Source organism: Cataglyphis hispanica, chromosome 2 (assembly GCF_021464435.1).
Source record: "Cataglyphis hispanica isolate Lineage 1 chromosome 2, ULB_Chis1_1.0, whole genome shotgun sequence".
NCBI lineage: Eukaryota > Metazoa > Arthropoda > Insecta > Hymenoptera > Formicidae > Cataglyphis > Cataglyphis hispanica.
Genome location: NC_065955.1, coordinates 2546082 through 2559638, shown reverse-complemented (window position 1 = coordinate 2559638; position 13557 = coordinate 2546082). Strand labels below are relative to the sequence as shown.

The 13557-nt window shown below is 33.1% G+C and overlaps 1 protein-coding gene and 1 long non-coding RNA gene across 5 annotated transcripts in view; both read left to right on the top strand.

Moving 5' to 3' along the window:
• The window catches only part of LOC126856527 (UPF0489 protein C5orf22 homolog), a 569513-nt gene that overhangs the window by 47893 nt on the left and 508063 nt on the right, over positions 1–13557 (top strand). The gene's annotated exons all lie outside the window — the stretch shown is intronic.
• LOC126856585 (uncharacterized) overlaps positions 1–13557 on the top strand; it is a 136186-nt gene that overhangs the window by 19792 nt on the left and 102837 nt on the right. The window lies entirely within an intron of this gene.

Below are 13557 nucleotides of genomic sequence, written 5' to 3'. Positions count from 1 at the left end.
TCATCGATTGGCCACGCCCAGTTGGCCATTTTTGCCGTAATTACCGAATTCGTAATTAATTAATACCGCACTTCCCCCGATTGCTTTGATTGTGGGAGGAAGCTTTTTATAAATTTACGATTCAGTGCATCGAGACGCGTTTACGTGATTTTTTTTTTTTTTTCACGGATGCACGACATACATTTGCAACAGATAAAAATAATCTCGAAGCAATTCGCGTGAATTAAATTTAATTTAGGTGTTTTGTGAGAGAATAACTGGGCCAAAAAGATCGATACGACGTATGTAACATTGTTTCGTGATCATAAATGTGTAAATGTGTGTAATTTTATGCGTTATATTTCCTGCTTTATTACAAAGAAACACACTTACCGCAGTCTTTGTGAGGAATATTTTTGGATACATTATATATTTGCAAGATATATATTACGAAAGATACTATTTTTTATTTATTTAATTTTTCTGATTTATATACGACAGCGAGATATTAGATTAAAGTGATATTTTATCAATGTTCATAGTGCAATGGGGATGTGCAGCTTTTGATAAAGTTTACAAACATCAATCTCTCTACTTTTGTATGTAGTTTCTGCAATTTTATTTTATTTATTATCAATGTACAGTTACTGGATAGAGATAATTGCCTACGAAAGTACAATATATGCAATGTAGTAATTTGCATGCAAACGAATCGATATATGGCGTCTTAAAAAGAGTTGACGATTGATTAATTGAGAATCTTTGATTAATCGAATCCAATTATTTGATATAAGGAGATAGTATTTTAAAAAGACATGTATGATGGCAAAATAAATGATTGTCTTGTAACTTGTTTTTTGTTACAGGTGAGTTTAATCTATTGTTTACATCGCATGATACGACCGGCAGAAATCAGAAAGAGCGAGATTCAAAACTCGTCTTACTGCGGATTCGTTTATTATCAACGGATCGAAATATTAATTATTGGTAAGTTTTCCATAAATTGCTCTACACATTTTACTATTTCTGAATTAATAGTAAAAGAAGCTAAAAACGCTAAAGAAGATGCAGTTAACGTTAGATGAGATTATTTTACTCGGCTCGGTTTCTGCAATCAAAATGTAAATCGGACGCTTCTTCTTTCCCGGTTATCGTCGCCCATATTGCGGGCACGTGTGACAGTTGGTCGCATTCAACGCAGGTGTGATAAATGAGAATGTTACCTGCGCTAGAAGGAATGTTTTACTATGAACGAATCGATTTTCCATCGTTGGGTTTTGTTTCGCGATTTGTTTGCGTTTTATAAGAATTTTATCAGGCTAAATATACGCACTATCTTATTCTATTTTATTGCATCGAAATTAAGAATTATTTTCCCGTATAACAATGTTATGTGAAATGTTATATTTTACTTTATGTTTGTTCTAATTTTTAATTCGAAAAATATTTAAGATATCTATGTATTTTCTGTTTTATCTACAAGTTCTTTATATAACGCGATGATTTTTATTTTATTTCTTTCTTGGGATGTCATAATATTGGCTATCAGGACCAGGGCTTAAATATGTCGATCGATCAAATTATGTTGGCGCGTTTGTCTCGCATATACACGATGTTTGTAATACTATGCGAACATTACAATCTGACACGACGGTATCGACCAGACTGATATGCAGCATGTTGTGGCACAGAGACATCCGGTCTAAATATTTAGTACCGTCGATATGCACGCTCCAACGATCGTTATCCGTGGAATTCGTCGACCTTGAGGAATTCTCTCACTTCGGTTATCTTGTCATCCGGCGGCGGCGGCGAACCGAACGCGCTGGAAGAGACTTTTCCTCGTTCGCCATTCGCAACGCGTCACCTTTTTGATACGCCCGCAGATAAGAATGAAACGTCGGGCTTAGAGGAATGTTTACAATTCTTCGCGGTGCAATGCATATACGCGCGGAATTTTATGCAATCGCATCTTGTCACGCTACGTAAATGCCCGCGTAAATTATTTTATAGCAAGTAATGCTTAGAACGATACGGAGAATGTTCAACGCCATTGTTTATTGCATTTCGACATTTTTATAAATGAAATTTTATTTCTTTCTTCAAATCTAAATGGAATAAAATAGTTAAAACGGATTATCTTCGTAATAGAAGTTAGCTGTAATAAATCAAGCAAATAAGAGCAAAGTGCTTCGCGCGGATCAGCTGATCGCGTCTTGACGATTTATTACTTCCTCAAGTGACCAATCTCTCGCAAGATCGTCTAGAGATGCCTCTGACAGATCCTAGATCTCGACCCCAATGATTATAAATTTTATCCATTCAATTTTATCCATTTGCGCTTCTTCATCAATCTTTCCTTTTTGCCACATTTTCACTTATTGTTAGTATTGTATGATGATCTACGCGATTAAATAATGTCAGTATAAAATATATACATTCTTGACTATATATGTCAGTATGAAATATATACATTCACGACAAGTCATGGTAAGTCACGAAGTTTCATTTGACACATAAATTGAATTTTGAAATCTCTTGAAAACATATTTCCTTTGCTTGTCAGACTGCTTCGAGATAGCCACAATAAACATAAGATTATTTCATGTTTTTATGATATCAAGAAATATGAAACGCATTATAACATATGAGTAAGTTTCATTTAATAATAATTTATTAAAACATATATTCTCCGTTTTGACAGATCTTGGATTTTAATATTTGTCAAATGAAAAAAAAAGAAGGAATACATGCGGATATTTTCGATTAACATTTTTTTGTATTTTACTCAAGATGAAAAAGCAATATATCTGTAATGGAGAAAACCTCGACACTTTGCAACTTTGCTTCAAGCAGAGGGAATAGTTTCAATTCCGAATAAGCGAAATGGAGCGTAAATATCTTTCCATTCATTTGTTTGTCAAGTTTAAAGTTTATTACGAGAACACAGATCCACTTTCTTTCCGCTCGTTCCACTTTTTCTATCCGCTTCGTTCGATGTAATAAACGATCTGGTTGTAGGAAGTGAAACGTCAACTATATGGTGATATATGATGCCAGATTAATGCTGTTTCGTTTATTCGTCTGGGAGAATTTCTCATGTTATAAGGAAAATTTGAAAACATATTATTATCCGTATAGAAGTGAGGCGATGTGAGAAAAGCAATCAAGATGCGACTGATATGATTCAATGTTTGACTTTTTCAATAATGTGTGAAAGAAGGCTAGAAAATTATATGCCAAGTTACAATTACATATATTCATCACAATGATTACAATTTTGTTAGCAAAATAACACAAAAATATATTAAATTTTAAGTATATATACAACATTTAGATATCAGATTGTCACGAGATTAATTATCAATTACTGCATTATTGCATCCGCGTTTATTTTCTGCTAACGGACGATATTTTTCATTTCTTCATTTGACCCTTTTGCCTCCGTTGCACTTTTCTCGAGTATTAAATTGCCCGTTTACATATCTCAGTTTTTTTTTTCTGCGATTATAGCAAAGCACGTTGTTCGTCGTGGATTTTCTCACTAATTGGATTCCTTACCGCGGGCCAACAGGTCGTACACGACCAATTTGTTCTTGACGCGTATTTAACATGGAGACTCCCTTATTATTAATTAGTTCCAGCAACATCTTCATCCCATACTTATATACCTTCAATTATATGCGTATGGATCGGCGCGCTGATGACGGATTATAGCCATAAATCACTTTATTACATCGGCGATCGCCCGCACAGTCGCGGATAGAAATAATTAGCAATAAATTGTCCCACTGTCGATATAACACCTCAATTTTGTGGGATTATTCGTAACCGTACGACGTATAGATTTATTAAACGCAAGTAAAGCCGCGAGAGGTTTCGCGGGGTTAAATCTTTACGCGTATCGAATATAACGCGCAAGTTGCGCGGCGCAACCTGTCACTCGATAAACCATGCGTCGCGTCGTTTCTTTTATAATTAACGTATCGCACGGAAGATTAATGTCCGTGTGATTATGAGCGTGGCTTTCGCTTTACTCACGCCTGACCGATCTAATGAGCTCTAATGTTCCCGCTTAGCGCGCGCAAACTCTTTTCGAGATGTGATATTAAATCGCTATACCGTTACAAAATCGCTCCTAATCCTTGATTACCTACGAGACATTTTATATCCGTGCATATACGCATTTATATTATCTAAGATCAAAGTATGCACATGCAAGATAGGTTGTAGAATAGAAAAACTTCATTAATCATGCTCTACGTACATGTGATAGATTTTATTTTTTTTTTATTCTTATATATGTATTATATGCTTTTGGATATGATAAAAATACAATTTTTAACATATATTATCTCTTCATATGAGTACGTAATCAATTAAAAAAGGTTGTTATTAAACGTGACTCAGTTTTAATACGGCTCGTAATTTCGATCGATTGGTAATGTAATTGGTAATATAATGGTAATAATAGTTTTTGTATTGTGTTTAATTGCATTTTTTTTCAATATGTTCGACTATGAATAGCACATATATTATGGTATTATTATTAAGTATAAATATTAATGCAGGATATTATTTGTATTCAGAGATTAAATTGTAGAGAGAGAGAGAGGATATCTTATTATATTTTACACGTTTCATCGACATCGAGATACAAATAAATTGCCAACATGGCAATTTAATCTGATTCCAGTTGCTAATTGTAGCCGTCATTTGGTTAGTTTAATAATGCAATTGATGATTTTATTAATTCCGGTTACTCGTCCGTTGCATCGATAAGAAACGAGTTTCAATTAGCTAGATTTAGCAACTTTATAATGGAATACGGGACGTTGACAAATAATAAGATTAGTATCGTAAATATTTCGCGAAATTTTGGTTAGCTTTTAGAAGATAGATATCATCTTTAGAAATTTTTGCTATTTTAGATTTATTAATAGTATAATTAAAGGTACAAACAGATGGTTATTTTTTTTTTTCATAGGACGAATTTTTATATCAGATGTTGCTTTTTGAGAGCCGTTTGACGAGTTGCAGTAGTATTGCTTATCGATTTAATTATAAAAGATGTCAACATAATATTAAATGTGCACTTTTGTATACTTTGAAAACAAATTTAATTAATGAGGAAAAAAGAATAGAAATATGCTCTTTAATTTTGCATATAGTATTTCATAAAAAAAAGTTTGTAAAATAAATTTCATGTAAACCTTGGGTATGCATCAATATTTTAATTAACAGCTCTTTCATTATAGCTTCTAATTCTATTTACTCTTTATTTCATTATTGGAGAAAGAAATTAGGGATTCTCGCTCTTGCTTTAGCAGAAAAGAAATGCTTGAACTTTTAAGTAGTTTGTTCAAAAAGATCAGAATTTATGAATAGGAGCGAGATTTTTATTGTTATACGGCCATCGGCGACACAGCCTATTGGTGGACGATTCTTGTGTATGAATCTTGAGATCTAAGTATCGCCGGAACTTGAAAACATCTTGAGAAATATATGCGAGGATATATTATTATTACGGTCAGCAACTGCGTGCATATCGCGAATGTGGGTAACGACGTACGATGCGTAACGGCAGTCGGTCGAGGGATAACGCCTCGAGAATTATCGTAAAACGTGGAAGGACCGTTTATGATATTATTCCGCATCGACATCAAGAAAATTACTATTGGCCGTAAACTCGTTCCAGTTCTTATGGGTCCCTTTACGATCGACGTCGCTTCATATCTCAGCTGTATACGCGAACGTACTTAAGCGCGCGTATAAACACGTATACGGTACCGCTCATGAAGATTCGCCACATTCAACTGATGTGTGTTCCCGCAAGCGGAAACGCCGGAGATCCGCGTGCAACACGGAGATAAGAGAATCTCTTCGAGATTTGTTGAACGTAGACCGCGACTATGTATCTCTCGGACGCGCCGCCGGTCGTCGGCGATTTCTAATCTCTCTCTTTCGGTTAGATCGCCGACGTCAGTGAAGTCACCGGAAGATCTCGCGGTCATAGTCTTCAGAAATGTGCTAGCTAGATCTTAGCTAAACGATTGAAATAATGTTAAAAATTTTAAAGCATAATCTATATACATTATATATATATATATATATATATATATATATATATATATATATATATATATGTATCAGTACTCAATTAATGAATAAAGAATCATAGCAATATTGAAAAACGTTGTCGTTGTCGAAGACAATTCTTTTCAGAAAATATGCCATTGATTGCTTTTTTTGATTAGTGGATTAATAAATTATTTTATCAAGTTTTGATCAAATTGATCAAAACTTAAAATAATTTAATTGTCTAAAATCTATTTTTGCTCGAATTATAGAATATTTAGATTAAATTACATGTTTTTATACTAATGTAATAAAAAAGAGATTTTTATATATGCTAATCTGTACTAACGCAAGTCGACAGTATATAAAAAATTGATTAATTTTAATATATAGTACAAAAAAAAAAAAAATTTACATGATTTCTCGCTTCTGATATCGTAATTTAATATGGCCAGTGAGAAAATACGAATCTTAAAACGTTATATATTAAACTTGATAGACTATGATGCGAATCTTAAAACTAACAAATATATTTCTATACTTTTTTTTCTTCTTAGAAATATTAAAATTATAAATTTTATTATTATTAATTTCATTTATCTTATTTAAAATATATAAAATTTGTAATATCCTTTTAAATATATATAAACGGATAATAAGGAGGGGAGGGGGGGGGCCTCATATCTCATAATGTCACTTATATTCTATAATACTTGTATATGGCGAAATGATTCGTAAATACTTTTAATTGTGTACTACTAACGATAATTTTTTTAGACGATAGTTTTATATATAAAATATAGAAAGAATGTGTGACAAATGCGCAGGAAAAGAATAACTTTTCGCCTTCCATAAAATATGTGAAAATGAATTCCGCGATGTATGTACAGGTCGATCCTCTCCTGTAATATAAAGCCATCCCCAAAGTCACGCCATTATCATTCTTATTTACATGTCACTCGGCGTGTAGAAAAGAGAAATCCCTCAACCTTTTACGAAACCTAACGATCGCAGTTGTTTGCAGCCGTTTCGGACGCAGGTGACCGCGAGTCGGGAATTTTCTGACCGTGCGTAATCTCGCCACTCGTAAACGTCCAAATTGATTTAACCGCTTTCGCCACGACCGCCGTTCATTTTCTCGCTAATTGCGCTCTAGGCTCGTCGATCTTTTCTTCCTTTTTTTTTTTTTCTTGCTCTCGTTTACTGTTCGCGGCGTGAGTTATTCCTTGGACTGGCGCGGCACGAGATACTCGGCGCCTTTCCGTATGCTGTCGAGATCAAACTTGATCGACGAGACAATTCGCCGTTGGAGAGACAAGACACACTCACGGCATACTTATTCTCGCTTAAGTTAATTCTTGATTTGTGCCCGCGTAAAGAATTGCCTTCTCGCTGACGTTTTCGTCGTTTCGCTGATGTCTATTGTTTAAATCGCGACTTTCTAATTGCCCGAGTGTGATTGACGAGTCACCTAATCGTCAATTAGAATCGGACACGAGTCCAAGTGTCGTTTATGTCAACAAAAATCGGTCTAACAATAAGAAGTATGTATATCGGTACGCCGAGTTCTAATGCATAGTAAAAACTGCCTTCCAGCTATCGGGTTACGATCAAAAGATCAGTGCAATGATAATATGTATCTTGATAATTTATTCACGAAAAATATATAACATATAATATCGCAGCATTTTCATTTTTCAAATCCCTATATAGAATATGAAATGACTTATAATAGCAACGCGAGTTTATGTATAAAATTATAAAAAAGATAGAATATTATAGCACATAGGGGACACATTTATATATATAAAGTATACGTTCCATATTTTTTATTCGACGACGCGGACAAGCGAATAAAACGCGATGCAAAATCAGTATTTCAAAAAGTTGACTGTGAAACGAGCCCTTCATGGGAATATTTTCGGGATTTAAACACAGACTCGAGGAATAAAACGTGGGAAACGAGTTCCTAGTATGAAGGTTGACTGTGTGTGGCCGGTTTTTGAATAAAATCAAATTGGATGAAATAGAGAATCGAAATCTATCCTCTTATATACAAATAATGAGCGCCTCTCTGTCCGACAAAAATTATCATTACTAATTTCACCGTCGAATTCTGAATTCATGAACAGCTCTAGTCGGTCGTCCGTTCATTAATATCTATTATATAAAAAGTCTGGGATACATACAAATTCACTTTACTAACGAATATCCATTGTTTGCGGCTTTTTATTCACCTGCATGATGTGACAATATATAGTTAACATGTTAATGTAAATTTTAAATTGATTTTAACTTCAAGTTACTAGTTAACATATTTTTCGTTCTTTTTTTAATCTGATCATAAATATTATTTCTCCTATTATCTATATTATTATTCAAGTAAAGAGGAAATATTGATTGTGATATTATTTCACATGAAAATGTTATTTCAATAATGAAAATTTTATGGAATTATTTCTTTTTAATATAAATAATTTTTTTGTGCAATGCATGTGTATTTTTAATAAAATGGTAGCAGTAAAAGATTTTGCAAGCATTTTAAAAGGAAATCTTATTGATGGTATCTACAATTATCTCTTCGTAAAGTTGATATATCTACATTATATTCGTAATCACAATCCTATCGAAAATATACATCGTTGCTGAGAATTGAAATAATCGTGAAAGATTTTCGTGTGCAATCGAAATGAAATTCTTTGATCGACGAATTGTTGGGAGATTAATATTGGAAGGTAAATATGATTGTTAAATATACGATCGATAAATTCTAGACTGCGGAGTTGCGCACTTATTCTTTCGTCGCGATGTTAATGCCTCACAAATTATTCTTATACTGGCGTAACAATAGCAGGGCGTCGTTAAATCGCGTAGGGAAATGCTAAATAGGTCTTTGAACCGGCGTTAGCGAGCGCTAGAGATCTGATAATAGCCGTTAATGTTACAGCCGTGGGCGCGCAAACGCGGGAAATCATTTTGTTGGCGTGCATATGCGTAGTATTCCTTTTGCCTCGAATGTTCGTCGATATAATTCAAAACTAAAAAAATTCCGCGCAGCGTTATCGGAAATCGATAACGTATCGAGAAACGATCGTACGTCGAACACGAGCGTGAGTAAGGTAATTTCTTTTACCATTTTAGCTTATGATACATGCGATTAGAGATTCCACACATATACATATACACAAAATTTTCGCGCATTTTCATCCTCGATTAATGATTAATAAATACTAAGCGCATTTTCATTGCAACATTCGCATTTTCTTTTCGATATTAATGACACACATATGCACGATATATTAATTTCGCGGGAAATATAGAAATCTTAAAGTCCCGCGAATGTCTGTCATTCCTTTTCCGCTGCGAAAATTGACAGTCTCTCACCGATGCTTTCTTATCTTTTTGCGTTTATTCACGTGCTTCGAATGACATACCAGCGTCGTAAAAGCGTTCTTCGGTCTCTTCCTGTGGACAATTATTTAATAATGGCTAGTTATTAAATAATTGTCCACAGGATAAACTAATTATATGTATATAATTAGTATTCAGCGCTCAGTGAATTATACTGAATGATTTCACCTCATTAGGTCCTACGTGGAGGATTGGCGGCATAAAAAACACACCGGCGCTTTTCGTTAAGAGAATCGTTGCGCATTAAAATCCTTTTTGGTCCTCCTCGTGTTAAAAAATATCCCTTTAACGCATATTCCTTGCACGTCGCGTAGATTCCGACCGGCTCCGTCTCCTTTTTCTCAATCGACTTTTTATCCGGTCAACGATGATGTTTTTATCGCAAAATTTGTCGAGAATATCGTTTTATGGAATTTCCGATATCGTTGCGACAACTCTTCTTGCGTGGCAATCATAGATACTTGGATTTTTTCCTTTTTTTTTTTTGTACAGACACATGTCTATTAATGACTCGCTGCTAAATCGATTGATGTTTAATTTGTGAAACATAATCGGTTCTTTGCGGTCTAGCTTATATTTCTTTTCACGAACTGTACAGACTTTATAATGTCTTGATAGCCCGACGTACTAGCTTTCTTCTTCCGAAGATATAAATTATCTAACAAAGAGTGCAGATCGTTGTTACAATAATTGTGGCAAGGCATGCACGCATTGCTTTCTATTTTATGATTTCTTTCCTAATTGGATAACGGAAGTTCTCTACAAAACTTTCCTTGCTATTGTACATCTATTTGTTCCACAATTACGATATTATTTCGCAAAACAGCGTGTATCATATAATGATTTTCTTAAAAGATTTTATTCTCTATTTTTATGAATTTTTGAGATTTCTTTTTTTTTTTGTTCTTGTACGTGAACACACAAATTTTTATAAATGATGTAGAGTATAAAATATCTATCGTGTTCTTTCAATGATATAACTCGGTGAAATAATTTTTTATTCGCGAAAGAATTCGAGTCTGTTGTGGCGGAAACTCGGGGTCAGAAAGGAAGAATGACACAGAGAGAGGCACGAGAGCACAAATGCAAAACGGACGACGAGCGTTTGAGATGAGGAAACCGTTTGCACGAAAGTACGACGAGTGGTAGTCGGCCAATACGAGCCCGTTCATTGTCCGTCCTTTCGTCCGTCCTCGCGGTCTTTCACGATTATTTTTGCCGGTTCGCGGGCACAATGAGCGATTTCTAGCCCGGTCCCATTGTTCCCTTTTGTAACGTGAGTTTTATACCAACTATGGTCGCTGTGAGTCTTAGGCGTCTTGCATGCGCGCGCGAGTTCACAAAAGGGAGAATTTATTTCCTTAATAACATTCGCGAAAACGGTACATGATTGTTACATGTAGGCTACATCCAAAGGGAGAGCTCGTTAATTGGAAGTAATTGTCTGCAGTTTCTTGGCGTGTAGTTCTTTTCTATTAACTCTCCTCGCGTTGAGTCGGGATATTTTTTTCCAGAGAATTTCTTGGGAGAATTTCTTATGCGAATTTTTACAAAGCGAGCGTTTTGCGAAGGCGGTTTGAATCGACGCGGATGGACGTATATTCTCGGTCAGATTCTCGGTATGGCTCGTTTACTTTTATTTTACGATTACTGACGAGATGTAAAAGAGAAAAAAAAAAAACAGGAATATATATGTTTACGCATTTTCACGATTTCCAACCTCGCCTTTGTGCAAATTTCGTTATCTCTCCGAATAATCGCGCGGTTCTGGATTTTATACCGCTTTTTTTGTCGATTTAATAACTTGATTATTATCAAATACTCGCGTCATATCATATTGCGCGAAGTGTCATATTTATAGCGACATCAACATTTTCATTTTTGATAAACAGAAAACGTCAACGTTTCAATTAAGTATGAACGAGATCGCGCGACCTACAGTATCGATTGTTTTGTTTATATAGAGATCATTTTGTTTATATTTGAATGATCGATCGTGCGTTCTAACTGCCCATTTTCTTTAATCTTTGAGTGACAACGCGCATAATTGCTTTGATCGATACAATTAAGAATGGTAATTAAAGATCTGGTTGAAGATCTGGTTATCTAATTGCGGAATCGATTTTTTTTTCCTGTTGATTACGATCATCATCAAATTCAATGTGATTCATCGATCATTATAAATTCATATTGAATATTTTTACAATAATAATAATTCTCCTTTACATATTCACTGAATTTATTTGTGAATACTTTTTTATTAAAAGATTCTTTATTATAATAATCTAAAAATCTTGTTCTTTACGAAGAATTGCAGTAAATTTATATACATATAATATCTTTAAATTATTTCCTTGAAATTTGGAGCAGTCTTGAAACAAAATTCTAAAACTGGCTAATTAAGCAGATTGCGGGAATAATGACGTATATGTAAAGCGAAATTAAAAGCTCATTTGATGCGCATCATCAAAATTGCAGTAAACATACATTGAAATCTGTAAAATACATACATCCAAATTAAATCGACATATGAAACAACAGTTAAAATAATTAATATTTTAAGAAATAATTATGATAGATAAATTAGAGAAAAGAAGGATGTTCGCTCAAGTATTGGGCGACGGCCAAGCAACCAAAAGGTAAACAATTTATTATTTATTTTTTGTTAATTAATTTATTGCAGTAATAAAAAATATTTTATATTATTGTAATGTAATGTTTGCAAAATATTTTATATTTAAAAAAAAAAAAGATATTGTTTAATAAAATATATGTAATAACATACTTTTATATATATATTTTTTAATTTAATATATATATAATTTTATATATATATTTTTTTTACATATATATATATATATATATATATATATATTATATATGTATGTATGTATGTATGTATATATATTCATGTAAAATATTCTAACATAAATTTTTTAAACCATATATATATAATATTTTTATTAAATATCTGTTTAAATGGCGAATGAGAAATTCAGTTGCGCGCAATAATTATTTTTTAAAATATTATTTTCGACACTTTTTTATATATATTTTATTTGGATATACGTATTTGTATTTTATAGATTAAAGTAAGATGTGCGTATGTACAATACAACTCCGCTGTTGCACGTTGTATCGATGAGTATATAAATTTATTATTTTAATCTACGTACACACGGCTGAAAAATTTTGTATTATCCAAAAAAATTGACGTATTAAGTAATTTTAATATTTTTAATGCAGATAAAAAATTTATTAAAAATTAAACAAATTTATTAAATGTTAGGAAGATTATATAAGGTTAGCTTGTGGAATTATATGGATCACTGAAAAGAAAAAAACGTAGATCGATAAATGTTTCTCGTGCATATGTAACTTTAAAGCCTTGTTTTCTCATTTCGCGATACGGTGATCTACATGGCTGATCGCCAGGTGTAGGAGTGACTGAAAGATATCCAATTCGATAAGACAGCTGATCGTCGGAAAATGCTATGACGAGGCTATTGATGAAATTGTAAGGGAGTCTACCGGCTGGTAAGATAACACGAATTGTGAAGAGCTTCCGCTACATGTACAATATACATGTACGTAAAAATGAATATGCATATTTGATCGATGGGCGATTATAACTACCTCGACTCTGCAATATCCGATTAGTTTTGCCGATGAAATTTTTGTCAAAAATGATTTTATTTAATAATTGATATTTGTTCGTTACATTTTTTTTCGATGATAAAGATAATAATAAAATGTCAATTCCACGGAGAAAAAAAATAATCATATTTGAATTTTTTTAGACATATAACAAACTATGTGAAAAATATCATATGGGGAAATTATTCAGAATATCTTTTTAATAAAGTTATAAATAAACTTATATTCAGACCCCGGGATTATCAATAAAAAATATTTTGTTTGATCAAATATTCATTTAGATTAATCTTTTATTTCTATCACAAAACTGATCAGGCATGACATATTTGGAACAAAGTTATAATGCGACCATCTGCATGGAGTATTCATTACGTCATTAAGTGCTATTAGATGCGTTATTATTATTTTTTTATTTTTGTGCATAATTAATCA